General features: G+C 40.6%; 1 long non-coding RNA gene across 1 annotated transcript in view; it reads right to left on the bottom strand.

Moving 5' to 3' along the window:
* Positions 1 to 4810: 4810 nt before the first annotated feature.
* LOC146785695 (uncharacterized) overlaps positions 4811 to 23508 on the bottom strand; it is an 86455-nt gene continuing 67757 nt past the window's right edge. The window contains exons 51-64 of the long non-coding RNA XR_014970762.1: positions 22619 to 22771; positions 21248 to 21401; positions 19882 to 20034; positions 18512 to 18664; positions 17144 to 17296; positions 15770 to 15892; positions 14400 to 14552; positions 13027 to 13150; positions 11657 to 11809; positions 10289 to 10441; positions 8918 to 9071; positions 7550 to 7702; positions 6182 to 6334; positions 4811 to 4964 (exon numbers count right to left, since the gene is read on the bottom strand). This is a non-coding gene — a long non-coding RNA (uncharacterized LOC146785695). The remainder of the gene's footprint in view (positions 4965 to 6181; positions 6335 to 7549; positions 7703 to 8917; positions 9072 to 10288; positions 10442 to 11656; positions 11810 to 13026; positions 13151 to 14399; positions 14553 to 15769; positions 15893 to 17143; positions 17297 to 18511; positions 18665 to 19881; positions 20035 to 21247; positions 21402 to 22618; positions 22772 to 23508) is intronic.

Raw genomic sequence — 23508 nt, 5'->3', positions numbered from 1 at the left:
TTACCAACATCAATGTATCCTACTGCTTGTTAGCCAACAGAGTGGCCCTCATGTCCGACAACATCTTGCTTTAGCTTTATGATGTCAGCTTGCTAGGCAACAGAGTGGCCCTCATGTCAGACAACATCTGATTAGCTTTATGATGTCAGCGCACCACTGGACCAATTGTCCTTGTGGCAGCTGACCACACAGGAGGATGAGATCAGAAGTTATGCAGTAGGTTACTATCTGTATTCATGACTACAAGGCAAGTAGGAGGGGGAATGGTAAAGGACTCTGAACCACTCAAAGCACTGGGGCCTTTTTGAAAGTCGGATGGAGATACATAAACAGATTATCCTTAACAATCCATCTTGAGTATCAGAGTCCAACATAGGGAGTGCAGGAGAAGAGGTGAAATGAGCTTCCTTCCGTGAGAATGTAACACGCTCGTTCTGAAATGAGGTAGTACATTTCAGCCTCAAAGGCAGCAATTTGCTCGAATGGAACATTGCTAGTTCCAGGATCTAAAGCAGGCTTTAGTAACGTTGGAGACAGCCGGGCTTTTATGAATTATTATGACCAACACAATGTGATCCATATTACTTTCAGCTTGACAGAAATTCTATTCAGGCACAGTCTCCCACTACAAGCTAGTGAGGACATGCTGATGCTGTGAACTTTTTAATGCCTAAAGGAATGATTGGGAGTTTTACTTACCATATAAATTGGTAAAATGATGCCGTATGCCGGAAGACTTCCTTTTTTTTTTTCCTTCAGTCTCGGCAATTCAGAGAAACTGTTGTGAAACACTGCCACCGGTGGTCATTCAGTATAATCAGCAGATGGAAAAGTCCACTGTTGGCACATTTTCTATAAGCAATACAAAAAAATCTTGATTTTTATAATGGGTAAACAGATCAATACTATGGAGTCTTTTATTGTGTAAATCAACAGCTCATTAGAAAATCAAATCTCAATTTTAGCTTTTTATCCTCGCATACTTCTCTGCATCCCTTGCCTCATTTGCTAAAACTCTCTAAACAACTGTAGCGCGTACATTAGGACATAGATCAATAGATGTTTTTGCCAGCCGAGTGGCAGTGAACCATTCTCACTTCTTTTGTTTTAGGATATGGTACACCAGTAGCAATTAAGCCAGCTGATAAGTTGAGAGTAAGGGTTATGCCACAGTTCATGGGAATAATAAAAACTATGAATAGCATAATGACCATCTCCATTTTAGCCAATTCCCACCACTTCAGAAATGGTGAAGATGACTTATCCTCAAACGTACGTTGATACAAAACGACAAGTCTCAAAAACTTTCCTAATTTCTTTCATCTTAGTTTTCAGTTGGACATCCTGTCCACCCTGCTACTCATTTAGTTACCAACATCAATGTATCCTACTGCTTGTTAGCCAACAGAGTGGCCCTCATGTCCGACAACATCTTGCTTTAGCTTTATGATGTCAGCTTGCTAGGCAACAGAGTGGCCCTCATGTCAGACAACATCTGATTAGCTTTATGATGTCAGCGCACCACTGGACCAATTGTCCTTGTGGCAGCTGACCACACAGGAGGATGACATCAGAAGTTATGCAGTAGGTTACTATCTGTATTCATGACTACAAGGCAAGTAGGAGGGGGAATGGTAAAGGACTCTGAACCACTCAAAGCACTGGGGCCTTTTTGAAAGTCGGATGGAGATACATAAACAGATTATCCTTAACAATCCATCTTGAGTATCAGAGTCCAACATACGGAGTGCAGGAGAAGAGGTGAAATGAGCTTCCTTCCGTGAGAATGTAACACGCTCGTTCTGAAATGAGGTAGTACATTTCAGCCTCAAAGGCAGCAATTTGCTCGAATGGAACATTGCTAGTTCCAGGATCTAAAGCAGGCTTTAGTAACGTTGGAGACAGCCGGGCTTTTATGAATTATTATGACCAACACAATGTGATCCATATTACTTTCAGCTTGACAGAAATTCTATTCAGGCACAGTCTCCCACTACAAGCTAGTGAGGACATGCTGATGCTGTGAACTTTTTAATGCCTAAAGGAATGATTGGGAGTTTTACTTACCATATAAATTGGTAAAATGATGCCGTATGCCGGAAGACTTCCTTTTTTTTTTTCCTTCAGTCTCGGCAATTCAGAGAAACTGTTGTGAAACACTGCCACCGGTGGTCATTCAGTATAATCAGCAGATGGAAAAGTCCACTGTTGGCACATTTTCTATAAGCGATACAAAAAAATCTTGATTTTTATAAAGGGTAAACAGATCAATACTATGGAGTCTTTTATTGTGTAAATCAACAGCTCATTAGAAAATCAAATCTCAATTTTAGCTTTTTATCCTCGCATACTTCTCTGCATCCCTTGCCTCATTTGCTAAAACTCTCTAAACAACTGTAGCGCGTACATTAGGACATAGATCAATAGATGTTTTTGCCAGCCAAGTGGCAGTGAACCATTCTCACTTCTTTTGTTTTAGGATATGGTACACCAGTAGCAATTAAGCCAGCTGATAAGTTGAGAGTAAGGGTTATGCCACAGTTCATGGGAATAATAAAAACTATGAATAGCATAATGACCATCTCCATTTTAGCCAATTCCCACCACTTCAGAAATGGTGAAGATGACTCTTATCCTCAAACGTACGTTGATACAAAACGAGAAGTCTCAAAAACTTTCCTAATTTCTTTCATCTTAGTTTTCAGTTGGACATCCTGTCCACCCTGCTACTCATTTAGTTACCAACATCAATGTATCCGACTGCTTGTTAGCCAACAGAGTGGCCCTCATGTCCGACAACATCTTGCTTTAGCTTTATGATGTCAGCTTGCTAGGCAACAGAGTGGCCCTCATGTCAGACAACATCTGATTAGCTTTATGATGTCAGCGCACCACTGGACCAATTGTCCTTGTGGCAGCTGACCACACAGGAGGATGAGATCAGAAGTTATGCAGTAGGTTACTATCTGTATTCATGACTACAAGGCAAGTAGGAGGGGGAATGGTAAAGGACTCTGAACCACTCAAAGCACTGGGGCCTTTTTGAAAGTCGGATGGCGATACATAAACAGATTATCCTTAACAATCCATCTTGAGTATCAGAGTCCAACATAGGGAGTGCAGGAGAAGAGGTGAAATGAGCTTCCTTCCGTGAGAATGTAACACGCTCGTTCTGAAATGAGGTAGTACATTTCAGCCTCAAAGGCAGCAATTTGCTCGAATGGAACATTGCTAGTTCCAGGATCTAAAGCAGGCTTTAGTAGCGTTGGAGACAGCCGGGCTTTTATGAATTATTATGACCAACACAATGTGATCCATATTACTTTCAGCTTGACAGAAATTCTATTCAGGCACAGTCTCCCACTACAAGCTAGTGAGGACATGCTGATGCTGTGAACTTTTTAATGCCTAAAGGAATGATTGGGAGTTTTACTTACCATATAAATTGGTAAAATGATGCCGTATGCCGGAAGACTTCAATTTTTTTTTTTTCTTCAGTCTCGGCAATTCAGAGAAACTCGGTTGTGAAACACTGCCACCGGTGGTCATTCAGTATAATCTGCAGATGGAAAAGTCCACTGTTAGCACATTTTCTATAAGCGATACAAAAAAATCTTGATTTTTATAAAGGGTAAACAGATCAATACTATGGAGTCTTTTATTGTGTAAATCAACAGCTCATTAGAAAATCAAATCTCAATTTTAGCTTTTTATCCTCGCATACTTCTCTGCATCCCTTGCCTCATTTGCTAAAACTCTCTAAACAACTGTAGCGCGTACATTATGACATAGATCAATAGATGTTTTTGCCAGCCAAGTGGCAGTGAACCATTCTCACTTCTTTTGTTTTAGGATATGGTACACCAGTAGCAATTAAGCCAGCTGATAAGTTGAGAGTAAGGGTTATGCCACAGTTCATGGGAATAATAAAAACTATGAATAGCATAACGACCATCTCCATTTTAGCCAATTCCCACCACTTCAGAAATGGTGAAGATGACTCTTATCCTCAAACGTACGTTGATACAAAACGAGAAGTCTCAAAAACTTTCCTAATTTCTTTCATCTTAGTTTTCAGTTGGACATCCTGTCCACCCTGCTACTCATTTAGTTACCAACATCAATGTATCCTACTGCTTGTTAGCCAACAGAGTGGCCCTCATGTCCGACAACATCTTGCTTTAGCTTTATGATGTCAGCTTGCTAGGCAACAGAGTGGCCCTCATGTCAGACAACATCTGATTAGCTTTATGATGTCAGCGCACCACTGGACCAATTGTCCTTGTGGCAGCTGACCACACAGGAGGATGACATCAGAAGTTATGCAGTAGGTTACTATCTGTATTCATGACTACAAGGCAAGTAGGAGGGGGAATGGTAAAGGACTCTGAACCACTCAAAGCACTGGGGCCTTTTTGAAAGTCGGATGGAGATACATAAACAGATTATCCTTAACAATCCATCTTGAGTATCAGAGTCCAACATAGGGAGTGCAGGAGAAGAGGTGAAATGAGCTTCCTTCCGTGAGAATGTAACACGCTCGTTCTGAAATGAGGTAGTACATTTCAGCCTCAAAGGCAGCAATTTGCTCGAATGGAACATTGCTAGTTCCAGGATCTAAAGCAGGCTTTAGTAGCGTTGGAGACAGCCGGGCTTTTATGAATTATTATGACCAACACAATGTGATCCATATTACTTTCAGCTTGACAGAAATTCTATTCAGGCACAGTCTCCCACTACAAGCTAGTGAGGACATGCTGATGCTGTGAATTTTTTAATGCCTAAAGGAATGATTGGGAGTTTTACTTACCATATAAATTGGTAAAATGATGCCGTATGCCGGAAGACTTCAATTTTTTTTTTTCCTTCAGTCTCGGCAATTCAGAGAAACTGTTGTGAAACACTGCCACCGGTGGTCATTCAGTATAATCAGCAGATGGAAAAGTCCACTGTTGGCACATTTTCTATAAGCAATACAAAAAAATCTTGATTTTTATAAAGGGTAAACAGATCAATACTATGGAGTCTTTTATTGTGTAAATCAACAGCTCATTAGAAAATCAAATCTCAATTTTAGCTTTTTATCCTCGCATACTTCTCTGCATCCCTTGCCTCATTTGCTAAAACTCTCTAAACAACTGTAGCGCGTACATTAGGACATAGATCAATAGATGTTTTTGCCAGCCAAGTGGCAGTGAACCATTCTCACTTCTTTTGTTTTAGGATATGGTACACCAGTAGCAATTAAGCCAGCTGATAAGTTGAGAGTAAGGGTTATGCCACAGTTCATGGGAATAATAAAAACTATGAATAGCATAATGACCATCTCCATTTTAGCCAATTCCCACCACTTCAGAAATGGTGAAGATGACTCTTATCCTCAAACGTACGTTGATACAAAATGACAAGTCTCAAAAACTTTCCTAATTTCTTTCATCTTAGTTTTCAGTTGGACATCCTGTCCACCCTGCTACTCATTTAGTTACCAACATCAATGTATCCTACTGCTTGTTAGCCAACAGAGTGGCCCTCATGTCCGACAACATCTTGCTTTAGCTTTATGATGTCAGCTTGCTAGGCAACAGAGTGGCCCTCATGTCAGACAACATCTGATTAGCTTTATGATGTCAGCGCACCACTGGACCAATTGTCCTTGTGGCAGCTGACCACACAGGAGGATGAGATCAGAAGTTATGCAGTAGGTTACTATCTGTATTCATGACTACAAGGCAAGTAGGAGGGGGAATGGTAAAGGACTCTGAACCACTCAAAGCACTGGGGCCTTTTTGAAAGTCGGATGGAGATACATAAACAGATTATCCTTAACAATCCATCTTGAGTATCAGAGTCCAACATAGGGAGTGCAGGAGAAGAGGTGAAATGAGCTTCCTTCCGTGAGAATGTAACACGCTCGTTCTGAAATGAGGTAGTACATTTCAGCCTCAAAGGCAGCAATTTGCTCGAATGGAACATTGCTAGTTCCAGGATCTAAAGCAGGCTTTAGTAACGTTGGAGACAGCCGGGCTTTTATGAATTATTATGACCAACACAATGTGATCCATATTACTTTCAGCTTGACAGAAATTCTATTCAGGCACAGTCTCCCACTACAAGCTAGTGAGGACATGCTGATGCTGTGAACTTTTTAATGCCTAAAGGAATGATTGGGAGTTTTACTTACCATATAAATTGGTAAAATGATGCCGTATGCCGGAAGACTTCCTTTTTTTTTTTCCTTCAGTCTCGGCAATTCAGAGAAACTGTTGTGAAACACTGCCACCGGTGGTCATTCAGTATAATCAGCAGATGGAAAAGTCCACTGTTGGCACATTTTCTATAAGCAATACAAAAAAATCTTGATTTTTATAATGGGTAAACAGATCAATACTATGGAGTCTTTTATTGTGTAAATCAACAGCTCATTAGAAAATCAAATCTCAATTTTAGCTTTTTATCCTCGCATACTTCTCTGCATCCCTTGCCTCATTTGCTAAAACTCTCTAAACAACTGTAGCGCGTACATTAGGACATAGATCAATAGATGTTTTTGCCAGCCGAGTGGCAGTGAACCATTCTCACTTCTTTTGTTTTAGGATATGGTACACCAGTAGCAATTAAGCCAGCTGATAAGTTGAGAGTAAGGGTTATGCCACAGTTCATGGGAATAATAAAAACTATGAATAGCATAATGACCATCTCCATTTTAGCCAATTCCCACCACTTCAGAAATGGTGAAGATGACTTATCCTCAAACGTACGTTGATACAAAACGACAAGTCTCAAAAACTTTCCTAATTTCTTTCATCTTAGTTTTCAGTTGGACATCCTGTCCACCCTGCTACTCATTTAGTTACCAACATCAATGTATCCTACTGCTTGTTAGCCAACAGAGTGGCCCTCATGTCCGACAACATCTTGCTTTAGCTTTATGATGTCAGCTTGCTAGGCAACAGAGTGGCCCTCATGTCAGACAACATCTGATTAGCTTTATGATGTCAGCGCACCACTGGACCAATTGTCCTTGTGGCAGCTGACCACACAGGAGGATGACATCAGAAGTTATGCAGTAGGTTACTATCTGTATTCATGACTACAAGGCAAGTAGGAGGGGGAATGGTAAAGGACTCTGAACCACTCAAAGCACTGGGGCCTTTTTGAAAGTCGGATGGCGATACATAAACAGATTATCCTTAACAATCCATCTTGAGTATCAGAGTCCAACATAGGGAGTGCAGGAGAAGAGGTGAAATGAGCTTCCTTCCGTGAGAATGTAACACGCTCGTTCTGAAATGAGGTAGTACATTTCAGCCTCAAAGGCAGCAATTTGCTCGAATGGAACATTGCTAGTTCCAGGATCTAAAGCAGGCTTTAGTAGCGTTGGAGACAGCCGGGCTTTTATGAATTATTATGACCAACACAATGTGATCCATATTACTTTCAGCTTGACAGAAATTCTATTCAGGCACAGTCTCCCACTACAAGCTAGTGAGGACATGCTGATGCTGTGAACTTTTTAATGCCTAAAGGAATGATTGGGAGTTTTACTTACCATATAAATTGGTAAAATGATGCCGTATGCCGGAAGACTTCCTTTTTTTTTTTCCTTCAGTCTCGGCAATTCAGAGAAACTGTTGTGAAACACTGCCACCGGTGGTCATTCAGTATAATCAGCAGATGGAAAAGTCCACTGTTGGCACATTTTCTATAAGCAATACAAAAAAATCTTGATTTTTATAATGGGTAAACAGATCAATACTATGGAGTCTTTTATTGTGTAAATCAACAGCTCATTAGAAAATCAAATCTCAATTTTAGCTTTTTATCCTCGCATACTTCTCTGCATCCCTTGCCTCATTTGCTAAAACTCTCTAAACAACTGTAGCGCGTACATTAGGACATAGATCAATAGATGTTTTTGCCAGCCGAGTGGCAGTGAACCATTCTCACTTCTTTTGTTTTAGGATATGGTACACCAGTAGCAATTAAGCCAGCTGATAAGTTGAGAGTAAGGGTTATGCCACAGTTCATGGGAATAATAAAAACTATGAATAGCATAATGACCATCTCCATTTTAGCCAATTCCCACCACTTCAGAAATGGTGAAGATGACTTATCCTCAAACGTACGTTGATACAAAACGACAAGTCTCAAAAACTTTCCTAATTTCTTTCATCTTAGTTTTCAGTTGGACATCCTGTCCACCCTGCTACTCATTTAGTTACCAACATCAATGTATCCTACTGCTTGTTAGCCAACAGAGTGGCCCTCATGTCCGACAACATCTTGCTTTAGCTTTATGATGTCAGCTTGCTAGGCAACAGAGTGGCCCTCATGTCAGACAACATCTGATTAGCTTTATGATGTCAGCGCACCACTGGACCAATTGTCCTTGTGGCAGCTGACCACACAGGAGGATGACATCAGAAGTTATGCAGTAGGTTACTATCTGTATTCATGACTACAAGGCAAGTAGGAGGGGGAATGGTAAAGGACTCTGAACCACTCAAAGCACTGGGGCCTTTTTGAAAGTCGGATGGAGATACATAAACAGATTATCCTTAACAATCCATCTTGAGTATCAGAGTCCAACATACGGAGTGCAGGAGAAGAGGTGAAATGAGCTTCCTTCCGTGAGAATGTAACACGCTCGTTCTGAAATGAGGTAGTACATTTCAGCCTCAAAGGCAGCAATTTGCTCGAATGGAACATTGCTAGTTCCAGGATCTAAAGCAGGCTTTAGTAACGTTGGAGACAGCCGGGCTTTTATGAATTATTATGACCAACACAATGTGATCCATATTACTTTCAGCTTGACAGAAATTCTATTCAGGCACAGTCTCCCACTACGAGCTAGTGAGGACATGCTGATGCTGTGAACTTTTTAATGCCTAAAGGAATGATTGGGAGTTTTACTTACCATATAAATTGGTAAAATGATGCCGTATGCCGGAAGACTTCAATTTTTTTTTTTCCTTCAGTCTCGGCAATTCAGAGAAACTGTTGTGAAACACTGCCACCGGTGGTCATTCAGTATAATCAGCAGATGGAAAAGTCCACTGTTGGCACATTTTCTATAAGCAATACAAAAAAATCTTGATTTTTATAAAGGGTAAACAGATCAATACTATGGAGTCTTTTATTGTGTAAATCAACAGCTCATTAGAAAATCAAATCTCAATTTTAGCTTTTTATCCTCGCATACTTCTCTGCATCCCTTGCCTCATTTGCTAAAACTCTCTAAACAACTGTAGCGCGTACATTAGGACATAGATCAATAGATGTTTTTGCCAGCCAAGTGGCAGTGAACCATTCTCACTTCTTTTGTTTTAGGATATGGTACACCAGTAGCAATTAAGCCAGCTGATAAGTTGAGAGTAAGGGTTATGCCACAGTTCATGGGAATAATAAAAACTATGAATAGCATAATGACCATCTCCATTTTAGCCAATTCCCACCACTTCAGAAATGGTGAAGATGACTCTTATCCTCAAACGTACGTTGATACAAAATGACAAGTCTCAAAAACTTTCCTAATTTCTTTCATCTTAGTTTTCAGTTGGACATCCTGTCCACCCTGCTACTCATTTAGTTACCAACATCAATGTATCCTACTGCTTGTTAGCCAACAGAGTGGCCCTCATGTCCGACAACATCTTGCTTTAGCTTTATGATGTCAGCTTGCTAGGCAACAGAGTGGCCCTCATGTCAGACAACATCTGATTAGCTTTATGATGTCAGCGCACCACTGGACCAATTGTCCTTGTGGCAGCTGACCACACAGGAGGATGAGATCAGAAGTTATGCAGTAGGTTACTATCTGTATTCATGACTACAAGGCAAGTAGGAGGGGGAATGGTAAAGGACTCTGAACCACTCAAAACACTGGGGCCTTTTTGAAAGTCGGATGGAGATACATAAACAGATTATCCTTAACAATCCATCTTGAGTATCAGAGTCCAACATAGGGAGTGCAGGAGAAGAGGTGAAATGAGCTTCCTTCCGTGAGAATGTAACACGCTCGTTCTGAAATGAGGTAGTACATTTCAGCCTCAAAGGCAGCAATTTGCTCGAATGGAACATTGCTAGTTCCAGGATCTAAAGCAGGCTTTAGTAACGTTGGAGACAGCCGGGCTTTTATGAATTATTATGACCAACACAATGTGATCCATATTACTTTCAGCTTGACAGAAATTCTATTCAGGCACAGTCTCCCACTACAAGCTAGTGAGGACATGCTGATGCTGTGAACTTTTTAATGCCTAAAGGAATGATTGGGAGTTTTACTTACCATATAAATTGGTAAAATGATGCCGTATGCCGGAAGACTTCCTTTTTTTTTTTCCTTCAGTCTCGGCAATTCAGAGAAACTGTTGTGAAACACTGCCACCGGTGGTCATTCAGTATAATCAGCAGATGGAAAAGTCCACTGTTGGCACATTTTCTATAAGCAATACAAAAAAATCTTGATTTTTATAATGGGTAAACAGATCAATACTATGGAGTCTTTTATTGTGTAAATCAACAGCTCATTAGAAAATCAAATCTCAATTTTAGCTTTTTATCCTCGCATACTTCTCTGCATCCCTTGCCTCATTTGCTAAAACTCTCTAAACAACTGTAGCGCGTACATTAGGACATAGATCAATAGATGTTTTTGCCAGCCGAGTGGCAGTGAACCATTCTCACTTCTTTTGTTTTAGGATATGGTACACCAGTAGCAATTAAGCCAGCTGATAAGTTGAGAGTAAGGGTTATGCCACAGTTCATGGGAATAATAAAAACTATGAATAGCATAATGACCATCTCCATTTTAGCCAATTCCCACCACTTCAGAAATGGTGAAGATGACTTATCCTCAAACGTACGTTGATACAAAACGACAAGTCTCAAAAACTTTCCTAATTTCTTTCATCTTAGTTTTCAGTTGGACATCCTGTCCACCCTGCTACTCATTTAGTTACCAACATCAATGTATCCTACTGCTTGTTAGCCAACAGAGTGGCCCTCATGTCCGACAACATCTTGCTTTAGCTTTATGATGTCAGCTTGCTAGGCAACAGAGTGGCCCTCATGTCAGACAACATCTGATTAGCTTTATGATGTCAGCGCACCACTGGACCAATTGTCCTTGTGGCAGCTGACCACACAGGAGGATGACATCAGAAGTTATGCAGTAGGTTACTATCTGTATTCATGACTACAAGGCAAGTAGGAGGGGGAATGGTAAAGGACTCTGAACCACTCAAAGCACTGGGGCCTTTTTGAAAGTCGGATGGAGATACATAAACAGATTATCCTTAACAATCCATCTTGAGTATCAGAGTCCAACATACGGAGTGCAGGAGAAGAGGTGAAATGAGCTTCCTTCCGTGAGAATGTAACACGCTCGTTCTGAAATGAGGTAGTACATTTCAGCCTCAAAGGCAGCAATTTGCTCGAATGGAACATTGCTAGTTCCAGGATCTAAAGCAGGCTTTAGTAACGTTGGAGACAGCCGGGCTTTTATGAATTATTATGACCAACACAATGTGATCCATATTACTTTCAGCTTGACAGAAATTCTATTCAGGCACAGTCTCCCACTACAAGCTAGTGAGGACATGCTGATGCTGTGAACTTTTTAATGCCTAAAGGAATGATTGGGAGTTTTACTTACCATATAAATTGGTAAAATGATGCCGTATGCCGGAAGACTTCCTTTTTTTTTTTCCTTCAGTCTCGGCAATTCAGAGAAACTGTTGTGAAACACTGCCACCGGTGGTCATTCAGTATAATCAGCAGATGGAAAAGTCCACTGTTGGCACATTTTCTATAAGCAATACAAAAAAATCTTGATTTTTATAATGGGTAAACAGATCAATACTATGGAGTCTTTTATTGTGTAAATCAACAGCTCATTAGAAAATCAAATCTCAATTTTAGCTTTTTATCCTCGCATACTTCTCTGCATCCCTTGCCTCATTTGCTAAAACTCTCTAAACAACTGTAGCGCGTACATTAGGACATAGATCAATAGATGTTTTTGCCAGCCAAGTGGCAGTGAACCATTCTCACTTCTTTTGTTTTAGGATATGGTACACCAGTAGCAATTAAGCCAGCTGATAAGTTGAGAGTAAGGGTTATGCCACAGTTCATGGGAATAATAAAAACTATGAATAGCATAATGACCATCTCCATTTTAGCCAATTCCCACCACTTCAGAAATGGTGAAGATGACTCTTATCCTCAAACGTACGTTGATACAAAACGAGAAGTCTCAAAAACTTTCCTAATTTCTTTCATCTTAGTTTTCAGTTGGACATCCTGTCCACCCTGCTACTCATTTAGTTACCAACATCAATGTATCCGACTGCTTGTTAGCCAACAGAGTGGCCCTCATGTCCGACAACATCTTGCTTTAGCTTTATGATGTCAGCTTGCTAGGCAACAGAGTGGCCCTCATGTCAGACAACATCTGATTAGCTTTATGATGTCAGCGCACCACTGGACCAATTGTCCTTGTGGCAGCTGACCACACAGGAGGATGAGATCAGAAGTTATGCAGTAGGTTACTATCTGTATTCATGACTACAAGGCAAGTAGGAGGGGGAATGGTAAAGGACTCTGAACCACTCAAAGCACTGGGGCCTTTTTGAAAGTCGGATGGCGATACATAAACAGATTATCCTTAACAATCCATCTTGAGTATCAGAGTCCAACATAGGGAGTGCAGGAGAAGAGGTGAAATGAGCTTCCTTCCGTGAGAATGTAACACGCTCGTTCTGAAATGAGGTAGTACATTTCAGCCTCAAAGGCAGCAATTTGCTCGAATGGAACATTGCTAGTTCCAGGATCTAAAGCAGGCTTTAGTAGCGTTGGAGACAGCCGGGCTTTTATGAATTATTATGACCAACACAATGTGATCCATATTACTTTCAGCTTGACAGAAATTCTATTCAGGCACAGTCTCCCACTACAAGCTAGTGAGGACATGCTGATGCTGTGAACTTTTTAATGCCTAAAGGAATGATTGGGAGTTTTACTTACCATATAAATTGGTAAAATGATGCCGTATGCCGGAAGACTTCCTTTTTTTTTTTTTTCCTTCAGTCTCGGCAATTCAGAGAAACTCGGTTGTGAAACACTGCCACCGGTGGTCATTCAGTATAATCTGCAGATGGAAAAGTCCACTGTTAGCACATTTTCTATAAGCGATAGAAAAAAATCTTGATTTTTATAAAGGGTAAACAGATCAATACCATGGAGTCTTTTATTGTGTAAATCAACAGCTCATTAGAAAATCAAATCTCAATTTTAGCTTTTTATCCTCGCATACTTCTCTGCATCCCTTGCCTCATTTGCTAAAACTCTCTAAACAACTGTAGCGCGTACATTAGGACATAGATCAATAGATGTTTTTGCCAGCCGAGTGGCAGTGAACCATTCTCACTTCTTTTGTTTTAGGATATGGTACACCAGTAGCAATTAAGCCAGCTGATAAGTTGAGAGTAAGGGTTATGCCACAGTTCATGGGAATAATAAAAACTATGAATAGCATAATGACCATCTCCATTTTAGCCAATTCCCACCACTTCAGAAATGGTGAAGATGACTTATCCTCAAACGTACGTTGATACAAAATGAGAAGTCTCAAAAACTTTCCTAATTTCTTTCATCTTAGTTTTCAGTTGGACATCCTGTCCACCCTGCTACTCATTTAGTTACCAACATCAATGTATCCTACTGCTTGTTAGCCAACAGAGTGGCCCTCATGTCCGACAACATCTTGCTTTAGCTTTATGATGTCAGCTTGCTAGGCAACAGAGTGGCCCTCATGTCAGACAACATCTGATTAGCTTTATGATGTCAGCGCACCACTGGACCAATTGTCCTTGTGGCAGCTGACCACACAGGAGGATGAGATCAGAAGTTATGCAGTAGGTTACTATCTGTATTCATGACTACAAGGCAAGTAGGAGGGGGAATGGTAAAGGACTCTGAACCACTCAAAGCACTGGGGCCTTTTTGAAAGTCGGATGGAGATACATAAACAGATTATCCTTAACAATCCATCTTGAGTATCAGAGTCCAACATACGGAGTGCAGGAGAAGAGGTGAAATGAGCTTCCTTCCGTGAGAATGTAACACGCTCGTTCTGAAATGAGGTAGTACATTTCAGCCTCAAAGGCAGCAATTTGCTCGAATGGAACATTGCTAGTTCCAGGATCTAAAGCAGGCTTTAGTAACGTTGGAGACAGCCGGGCTTTTATGAATTATTATGACCAACACAATGTGATCCATATTACTTTCAGCTTGACAGAAATTCTATTCAGGCACAGTCTCCCACTACAAGCTAGTGAGGACATGCTGATGCTGTGAACTTTTTAATGCCTAAAGGAATGATTGGGAGTTTTACTTACCATATAAATTGGTAAAATGATGCCGTATGCCGGAAGACTTCCTTTTTTTTTTTCCTTCAGTCTCGGCAATTCAGAGAAACTGTTGTGAAACACTGCCACCGGTGGTCATTCAGTATAATCAGCAGATGGAAAAGTCCACTGTTGGCACATTTTCTATAAGCAATACAAAAAAATCTTGATTTTTATAATGGGTAAACAGATCAATACTATGGAGTCTTTTATTGTGTAAATCAACAGCTCATTAGAAAATCAAATCTCAATTTTAGCTTTTTATCCTCGCATACTTCTCTGCATCCCTTGCCTCATTTGCTAAAACTCTCTAAACAACTGTAGCGCGTACATTAGGACATAGATCAATAGATGTTTTTGCCAGCCAAGTGGCAGTGAACCATTCTCACTTCTTTTGTTTTAGGATATGGTACACCAGTAGCAATTAAGCCAGCTGATAAGTTGAGAGTAAGGGTTATGCCACAGTTCATGGGAATAATAAAAACTATGAATAGCATAATGACCATCTCCATTTTAGCCAATTCCCACCACTTCAGAAATGGTGAAGATGACTCTTATCCTCAAACGTACGTTGATACAAAACGAGAAGTCTCAAAAACTTTCCTAATTTCTTTCATCTTAGTTTTCAGTTGGACATCCTGTCCACCCTGCTACTCATTTAGTTACCAACATCAATGTATCCGACTGCTTGTTAGCCAACAGAGTGGCCCTCATGTCCGACAACATCTTGCTTTAGCTTTATGATGTCAGCTTGCTAGGCAACAGAGTGGCCCTCATGTCAGACAACATCTGATTAGCTTTATGATGTCAGCGCACCACTGGACCAATTGTCCTTGTGGCAGCTGACCACACAGGAGGATGACATCAGAAGTTATGCAGTAGGTTACTATCTGTATTCATGACTACAAGGCAAGTAGGAGGGGGAATGGTAAAGGACTCTGAACCACTCAAAGCACTGGGGCCTTTTTGAAAGTCGGATGGCGATACATAAACAGATTATCCTTAACAATCCATCTTGAGTATCAGAGTCCAACATAGGGAGTGCAGGAGAAGAGGTGAAATGAGCTTCCTTCCGTGAGAATGTAACACGCTCGTTTTGAAATGAGGTAGTACATTTCAGCCTCAAAGGCAGCAATTTGCTCGAATGGAACATTGCTAGTTCCAGGATCTAAAGCAGGCTTTAGTAGCGTTGGAGACAGCCGGGCTTTTATGAATTATTATGACCAACACAATGTGATCCATATTACTTTCAGCTTGACAGAAATTCTATTCAGGCACAGTCTCCCACTACAAGCTAGTGAGGACATGCTGATGCTGTGAACTTTTTAATGCCTAAAGGAATGATTGGGAGTTTTACTTACCATATAAATTGGTAAAATGATGCCGTATGCCGGAAGACTTCCTTTTTTTTTTTTTCCTTCAGTCTCGGCAATTCAGAGAAACTCGGTTGTGAAACACTGCCACCGGTGGTCATTCAGTATAATCTGCAGATGGAAAAGTCCACTGTTAGCACATTTTCTATAAGCGATACAAAAAAATCTTGATTTTTATAAAGGGTAAACAGATCAATACTATGGAGTCTTTTATTGTGTAAATCAACAGCTCATTAGAAAATCAAATCTCAATTTTAGCTTTTTATCCTCGCATACTTCTCTGCATCCCTTGCCTCATTTGCTAAAACTCTCTAAACAACTGTAGCGCGTACATTATGACATAGATCAATAGATGTTTTTGCCAGCCAAGTGGCAGTGAACCATTCTCACTTCTTTTGTTTTAGGATATGGTACACCAGTAGCAATTAAGCCAGCTGATAAGTTGAGAGTAAGGGTTATGCCACAGTTCATGGGAATAATAAAAACTATGAATAGCATAATGACCATCTCCATTTTAGCCAATTCCCACCACTTCAGAAATGGTGAAGATGACTCTTATCCTCAAACGTACGTTGATACAAAACGAGAAGTCTCAAAAACTTTCCTAATTTCTTTCATCTTAGTTTTCAGTTGGACATCCTGTCCACCCTGCTACTCATTTAGTTACCAACATCAATGTATCCTACTGCTTGTTAGCCAACAGAGTGGCCCTCATGTCCGACAACATCTTGCTTTAGCTTTATGATGTCAGCTTGCTAGGCAACAGAGTGGCCCTCATGTCAGACAACATCTGATTAGCTTTATGATGTCAGCGCACCACTGGACCAATTGTCCTTGTGGCAGCTGACCACACAGGAGGATGAGATCAGAAGTTATGCAGTAGGTTACTATCTGTATTCATGACTACAAGGCAAGTAGGAGGGGGAATGGTAAAGGACTCTGAACCACTCAAAGCACTGGGGCCTTTTTGAAAGTCGGATGGAGATACATAAACAGATTATCCTTAACAATCCATCTTGAGTATCAGAGTCCAACATAGGGAGTGCAGGAGAAGAGGTGAAATGAGCTTCCTTCCGTGAGAATGTAACACGCTCGTTCTGAAATGAGGTAGTACATTTCAGCCTCAAAGGCAGCAATTTGCTCGAATGGAACATTGCTAGTTCCAGGATCTAAAGCAGGCTTTAGTAACGTTGGAGACAGCCGGGCTTTTATGAATTATTATGACCAACACAATGTGATCCATATTACTTTCAGCTTGACAGAAATTCTATTCAGGCACAGTCTCCCACTACAAGCTAGTGAGGACATGCTGATGCTGTGAACTTTTTAATGCCTAAAGGAATGATTGGGAGTTTTACTTACCATATAAATTGGTAAAATGATGCCGTATGCCGGAAGACTTCCTTTTTTTTTTTCCTTCAGTCTCGGCAATTCAGAGAAACTGTTGTGAAACACTGCCACCGGTGGTCATTCAGTATAATCAGCAGATGGAAAAGTCCACTGTTGGCACATTTTCTATAAGCAATACAAAAAAATCTTGATTTTTATAATGGGTAAACAGATCAATACTATGGAGTCTTTTATTGTGTAAATCAACAGCTCATTAGAAAATCAAATCTCAATTTTAGCTTTTTATCCTCGCATACTTCTCTGCATCCCTTGCCTCATTTGCTAAAACTCTCTAAACAACTGTAGCGCGTACATTAGGACATAGATCAATAGATGTTTTTGCCAGCCGAGTGGCAGTGAACCATTCTCACTTCTTTTGTTTTAGGATATGGTACACCAGTAGCAATTAAGCCAGCTGATAAGTTGAGAGTAAGGGTTATGCCACAGTTCATGGGAATAATAAAAACTATGAATAGCATAATGACCATCTCCATTTTAGCCAATTCCCACCACTTCAGAAATGGTGAAGATGACTTATCCTCAAACGTACGTTGATACAAAACGACAAGTCTCAAAAACTTTCCTAATTTCTTTCATCTTAGTTTTCAGTTGGACATCCTGTCCACCCTGCTACTCATTTAGTTACCAACATCAATGTATCCTACTGCTTGTTAGCCAACAGAGTGGCCCTCATGTCCGACAACATCTTGCTTTAGCTTTATGATGTCAGCTTGCTAGGCAACAGAGTGGCCCTCATGTCAGACAACATCTGATTAGCTTTATGATGTCAGCGCACCACTGGACCAATTGTCCTTGTGGCAGCTGACCACACAGGAGGATGACATCAGAAGTTATGCAGTAGGTTACTATCTGTATTCATGACTACAAGGCAAGTAGGAGGGGGAATGGTAAAGGACTCTGAACCACTCAAAGCACTGGGGCCTTTTTGAAAGTCGGATGGAGATACATAAACAGATTATCCTTAACAATCCATCTGGAGTATCAGAGTCCAACATACGGAGTGCAGGAGAAGAGGTGAAATGAGCTTCCTTCCGTGAGAATGTAACACGCTCGTTCTGAAATGAGGTAGTACATTTCAGCCTCAAAGGCAGCAATTTGCTCGAATGGAACATTGCTAGTTCCAGGATCTAAAGCAGGCTTTAGTAACGTTGGAGACAGCCGGGCTTTTATGAATTATTATGACCAACACAATGTGATCCATATTACTTTCAGCTTGACAGAAATTCTATTCAGGCACAGTCTCCCACTACAAGCTAGTGAGGACATGCTGATGCTGTGAACTTTTTAATGCCTAAAGGAATGATTGGGAGTTTTACTTACCATATAAATTGGTAAAATGATGCCGTATGCCGGAAGACTTCCTTTTTTTTTTTCCTTCAGTCTCGGCAATTCAGAGAAACTGTTGTGAAACACTGCCACCGGTGGTCATTCAGTATAATCAGCAGATGGAAAAGTCCACTGTTGGCACATTTTCTATAAGCAATACAAAAAAATCTTGATTTTTATAATGGGTAAACAGATCAATACTATGGAGTCTTTTATTGTGTAAATCAACAGCTCATTAGAAAATCAAATCTCAATTTTAGCTTTTTATCCTCGCATACTTCTCTGCATCCCTTGCCTCATTTGCTAAAACTCTCTAAACAACTGTAGCGCGTACATTAGGACATAGATCAATAGATGTTTTTGCCAGCCAAGTGGCAGTGAACCATTCTCACTTCTTTTGTTTTAGGATATGGTACACCAGTAGCAATTAAGCCAGCTGATAAGTTGAGAGTAAGGGTTATGCCACAGTTCATGGGAATAATAAAAACTATGAATAGCATAATGACCATCTCCATTTTAGCCAATTCCCACCACTTCAGAAATGGTGAAGATGACTCTTATCCTCAAACGTACGTTGATACAAAACGAGAAGTCTCAAAAACTTTCCTAATTTCTTTCATCTTAGTTTTCAGTTGGACATCCTGTCCACCCTGCTACTCATTTAGTTACCAACATCAATGTATCCGACTGCTTGTTAGCCAACAGAGTGGCCCTCATGTCCGACAACATCTTGCTTTAGCTTTATGATGTCAGCTTGCTAGGCAACAGAGTGGCCCTCATGTCAGACAACATCTGATTAGCTTTATGATGTCAGCGCACCACTGGACCAATTGTCCTTGTGGCAGCTGACCACACAGGAGGATGAGATCAGAAGTTATGCAGTAGGTTACTATCTGTATTCATGACTACAAGGCAAGTAGGAGGGGGAATGGTAAAGGACTCTGAACCACTCAAAGCACTGGGGCCTTTTTGAAAGTCGGATGGCGATACATAAACAGATTATCCTTAACAATCCATCTTGAGTATCAGAGTCCAACATAGGGAGTGCAGGAGAAGAGGTGAAATGAGCTTCCTTCCGTGAGAATGTAACACGCTCGTTCTGAAATGAGGTAGTACATTTCAGCCTCAAAGGCAGCAATTTGCTCGAATGGAACATTGCTAGTTCCAGGATCTAAAGCAGGCTTTAGTAGCGTTGGAGACAGCCGGGCTTTTATGAATTATTATGACCAACACAATGTGATCCATATTACTTTCAGCTTGACAGAAATTCTATTCAGGCACAGTCTCCCACTACAAGCTAGTGAGGACATGCTGATGCTGTGAACTTTTTAATGCCTAAAGGAATGATTGGGAGTTTTACTTACCATATAAATTGGTAAAATGATGCCGTATGCCGGAAGACTTCCTTTTTTTTTTTCCTTCAGTCTCGGCAATTCAGAGAAACTGTTGTGAAACACTGCCACCGGTGGTCATTCAGTATAATCAGCAGATGGAAAAGTCCACTGTTGGCACATTTTCTATAAGCAATACAAAAAAATCTTGATTTTTATAATGGGTAAACAGATCAATACTATGGAGTCTTTTATTGTGTAAATCAACAGCTCATTAGAAAATCAAATCTCAATTTTAGCTTTTTATCCTCGCATACTTCTCTGCATCCCTTGCCTCATTTGCTAAAACTCTCTAAACAACTGTAGCGCGTACATTAGGACATAGATCAATAGATGTTTTTGCCAGCCGAGTGGCAGTGAACCATTCTCACTTCTTTTGTTTTAGGATATGGTACACCAGTAGCAATTAAGCCAGCTGATAAGTTGAGAGTAAGGGTTATGCCACAGTTCATGGGAATAATAAAAACTATGAATAGCATAATGACCATCTCCATTTTAGCCAATTCCCACCACTTCAGAAATGGTGAAGATGACTTATCCTCAAACGTACGTTGATACAAAACGACAAGTCTCAAAAACTTTCCTAATTTCTTTCATCTTAGTTTTCAGTTGGACATCCTGTCCACCCTGCTACTCATTTAGTTACCAACATCAATGTATCCTACTGCTTGTTAGCCAACAGAGTGGCCCTCATGTCCGACAACATCTTGCTTTAGCTTTATGATGTCAGCTTGCTAGGCAACAGAGTGGCCCTCATGTCAGACAACATCTGATTAGCTTTATGATGTCAGCGCACCACTGGACCAATTGTCCTTGTGGCAGCTGACCACACAGGAGGATGACATCAGAAGTTATGCAGTAGGTTACTATCTGTATTCATGACTACAAGGCAAGTAGGAGGGGGAATGGTAAAGGACTCTGAACCACTCAAAGCACTGGGGCCTTTTTGAAAGTCGGATGGAGATACATAAACAGATTATCCTTAACAATCCATCTTGAGTATCAGAGTCCAACATACGGAGTGCAGGAGAAGAGGTGAAATGAGCTTCCTTCCGTGAGAATGTAACACGCTCGTTCTGAAATGAGGTAGTACATTTCAGCCTCAAAGGCAGCAATTTGCTCGAATGGAACATTGCTAGTTCCAGGATCTAAAGCAGGCTTTAGTAACGTTGGAGACAGCCGGGCTTTTATGAATTATTATGACCAACACAATGTGATCCATATTACTTTCAGCTTGACAAATTCTATTCAGGCACAGTCTCCCACTACGAGCTAGTGAGGACATGCTGATGCTGTGAACTTTTTAATGCCTAAAGGAATGATTGGGAGTTTTACTTACCATATAAATTGGTAAAATGATGCCGTATGCCGGAAGACTTCAATTTTTTTTTTTCCTTCAGTCTCGGCAATTCAGAGAAACTGTTGTGAAACACTGCCACCGGTGGTCATTCAGTATAATCAGCAGATGGAAAAGTCCACTGTTGGCACATTTTCTATAAGCAATACAAAAAAATCTTGATTTTTATAAAGGGTAAACAGATCAATACTATGGAGTCTTTTATTGTGTAAATCAACAGCTCATTAGAAAATCAAATCTCAATTTTAGCTTTTTATCCTCGCATACTTCTCTGCATCCCTTGCCTCATTTGCTAAAACTCTCTAAACAACTGTAGCGCGTACATTAGGACATAGATCAATAGATGTTTTTGCCAGCCAAGTGGCAGTGAACCATTCTCACTTCTTTTGTTTTAGGATATGGTACACCAGTAGCAATTAAGCCAGCTGATAAGTTGAGAGTAAGGGTTATGCCACAGTTCATGGGAATAATAAAAACTATGAATAGCATAATGACCATCTCCATTTTAGCCAATTCCCACCACTTCAGAAATGGTGAAGATGACTCTTATCCTCAAACGTACGTTGATACAAAATGACAAGTCTCAAAAACTTTCCTAATTTCTTTCATCTTAGTTTTCAGTTGGACATCCTGTCCACCCTGCTACTCATTTAGTTACCAACATCAATGTATCCTACTGCTTGTTAGCCAACAGAGTGGCCCTCATGTCCGACAACATCTTGCTTTAGCTTTATGATGTCAGCTTGCTAGGCAACAGAGTGGCCCTCATGTCAGACAACATCTGATTAGCTTTATGATGTCAGCGCACCACTGGACCAATTGTCCTTGTGGCAGCTGACCACACAGGAGGATGAGATCAGAAGTTATGCAGTAGGTTACTATCTGTATTCATGACTACAAGGCAAGTAGGAGGGGGAATGGTAAAGGACTCTGAACCACTCAAAGCACTGGGGCCTTTTTGAAAGTCGGATGGAGATACATAAACAGATTATCCTTAACAATCCATCTTGAGTATCAGAGTCCAACATAGGGAGTGCAGGAGAAGAGGTGAAATGAGCTTCCTTCCGTGAGAATGTAACACGCTCGTTCTGAAATGAGGTAGTACATTTCAGCCTCAAAGGCAGCAATTTGCTCGAATGGAACATTGCTAGTTCCAGGATCTAAAGCAGGCTTTAGTAACGTTGGAGACAGCCGGGCTTTTATGAATTATTATGACCAACACAATGTGATCCATATTACTTTCAGCTTGACAGAAATTCTATTCAGGCACAGTCTCCCACTACAAGCTAGTGAGGACATGCTGATGCTGTGAACTTTTTAATGCCTAAAGGAATGATTGGGAGTTTTACTTACCATATAAATTGGTAAAATGATGCCGTATGCCGGAAGACTTCCTTTTTTTTTTTCCTTCAGTCTCGGCAATTCAGAGAAACTGTTGTGAAACACTGCCACCGGTGGTCATTCAGTATAATCAGCAGATGGAAAAGTCCACTGTTGGCACATTTTCTATAAGCAATACAAAAAAATCTTGATTTTTATAATGGGTAAACAGATCAATACTATGGAGTCTTTTATTGTGTAAATCAACAGCTCATTAGAAAATCAAATCTCAATTTTAGCTTTTTATCCTCGCATACTTCTCTGCATCCCTTGCCTCATTTGCTAAAACTCTCTAAACAACTGTAGCGCGTACATTAGGACATAGATCAATAGATGTTTTTGCCAGCCGAGTGGCAGTGAACCATTCTCACTTCTTTTGTTTTAGGATATGGTACACCAGTAGCAATTAAGCCAGCTGATAAGTTGAGAGTAAGGGTTATGCCACAGTTCATGGGAATAATAAAAACTATGAATAGCATAATGACCATCTCCATTTTAGCCAATTCCCACCACTTCAGAAATGGTGAAGATGACTTATCCTCAAACGTACGTTGATACAAAACGACAAGTCTCAAAAACTTTCCTAATTTCTTTCATCTTAGTTTTCAGTTGGACATCCTGTCCACCCTGCTACTCATTTAGTTACCAACATCAATGTATCCTACTGCTTGTTAGCCAACAGAGTGGCCCTCATGTCCGACAACATCTTGCTTTAGCTTTATGATGTCAGCTTGCTAGGCAACAGAGTGGCCCTCATGTCAGACAACATCTGATTAGCTTTATGATGTCAGCGCACCACTGGACCAATTGTCCTTGTGGCAGCTGACCACACAGGAGGATGACATCAGAAGTTATGCAGTAGG

Source organism: Triturus cristatus, chromosome 11, assembly GCF_964204655.1.
Source record: "Triturus cristatus chromosome 11, aTriCri1.1, whole genome shotgun sequence".
Lineage (NCBI taxonomy): Eukaryota > Metazoa > Chordata > Amphibia > Caudata > Salamandridae > Triturus > Triturus cristatus.
This window is presented reverse-complemented; position numbering and strand designations above follow the sequence as displayed.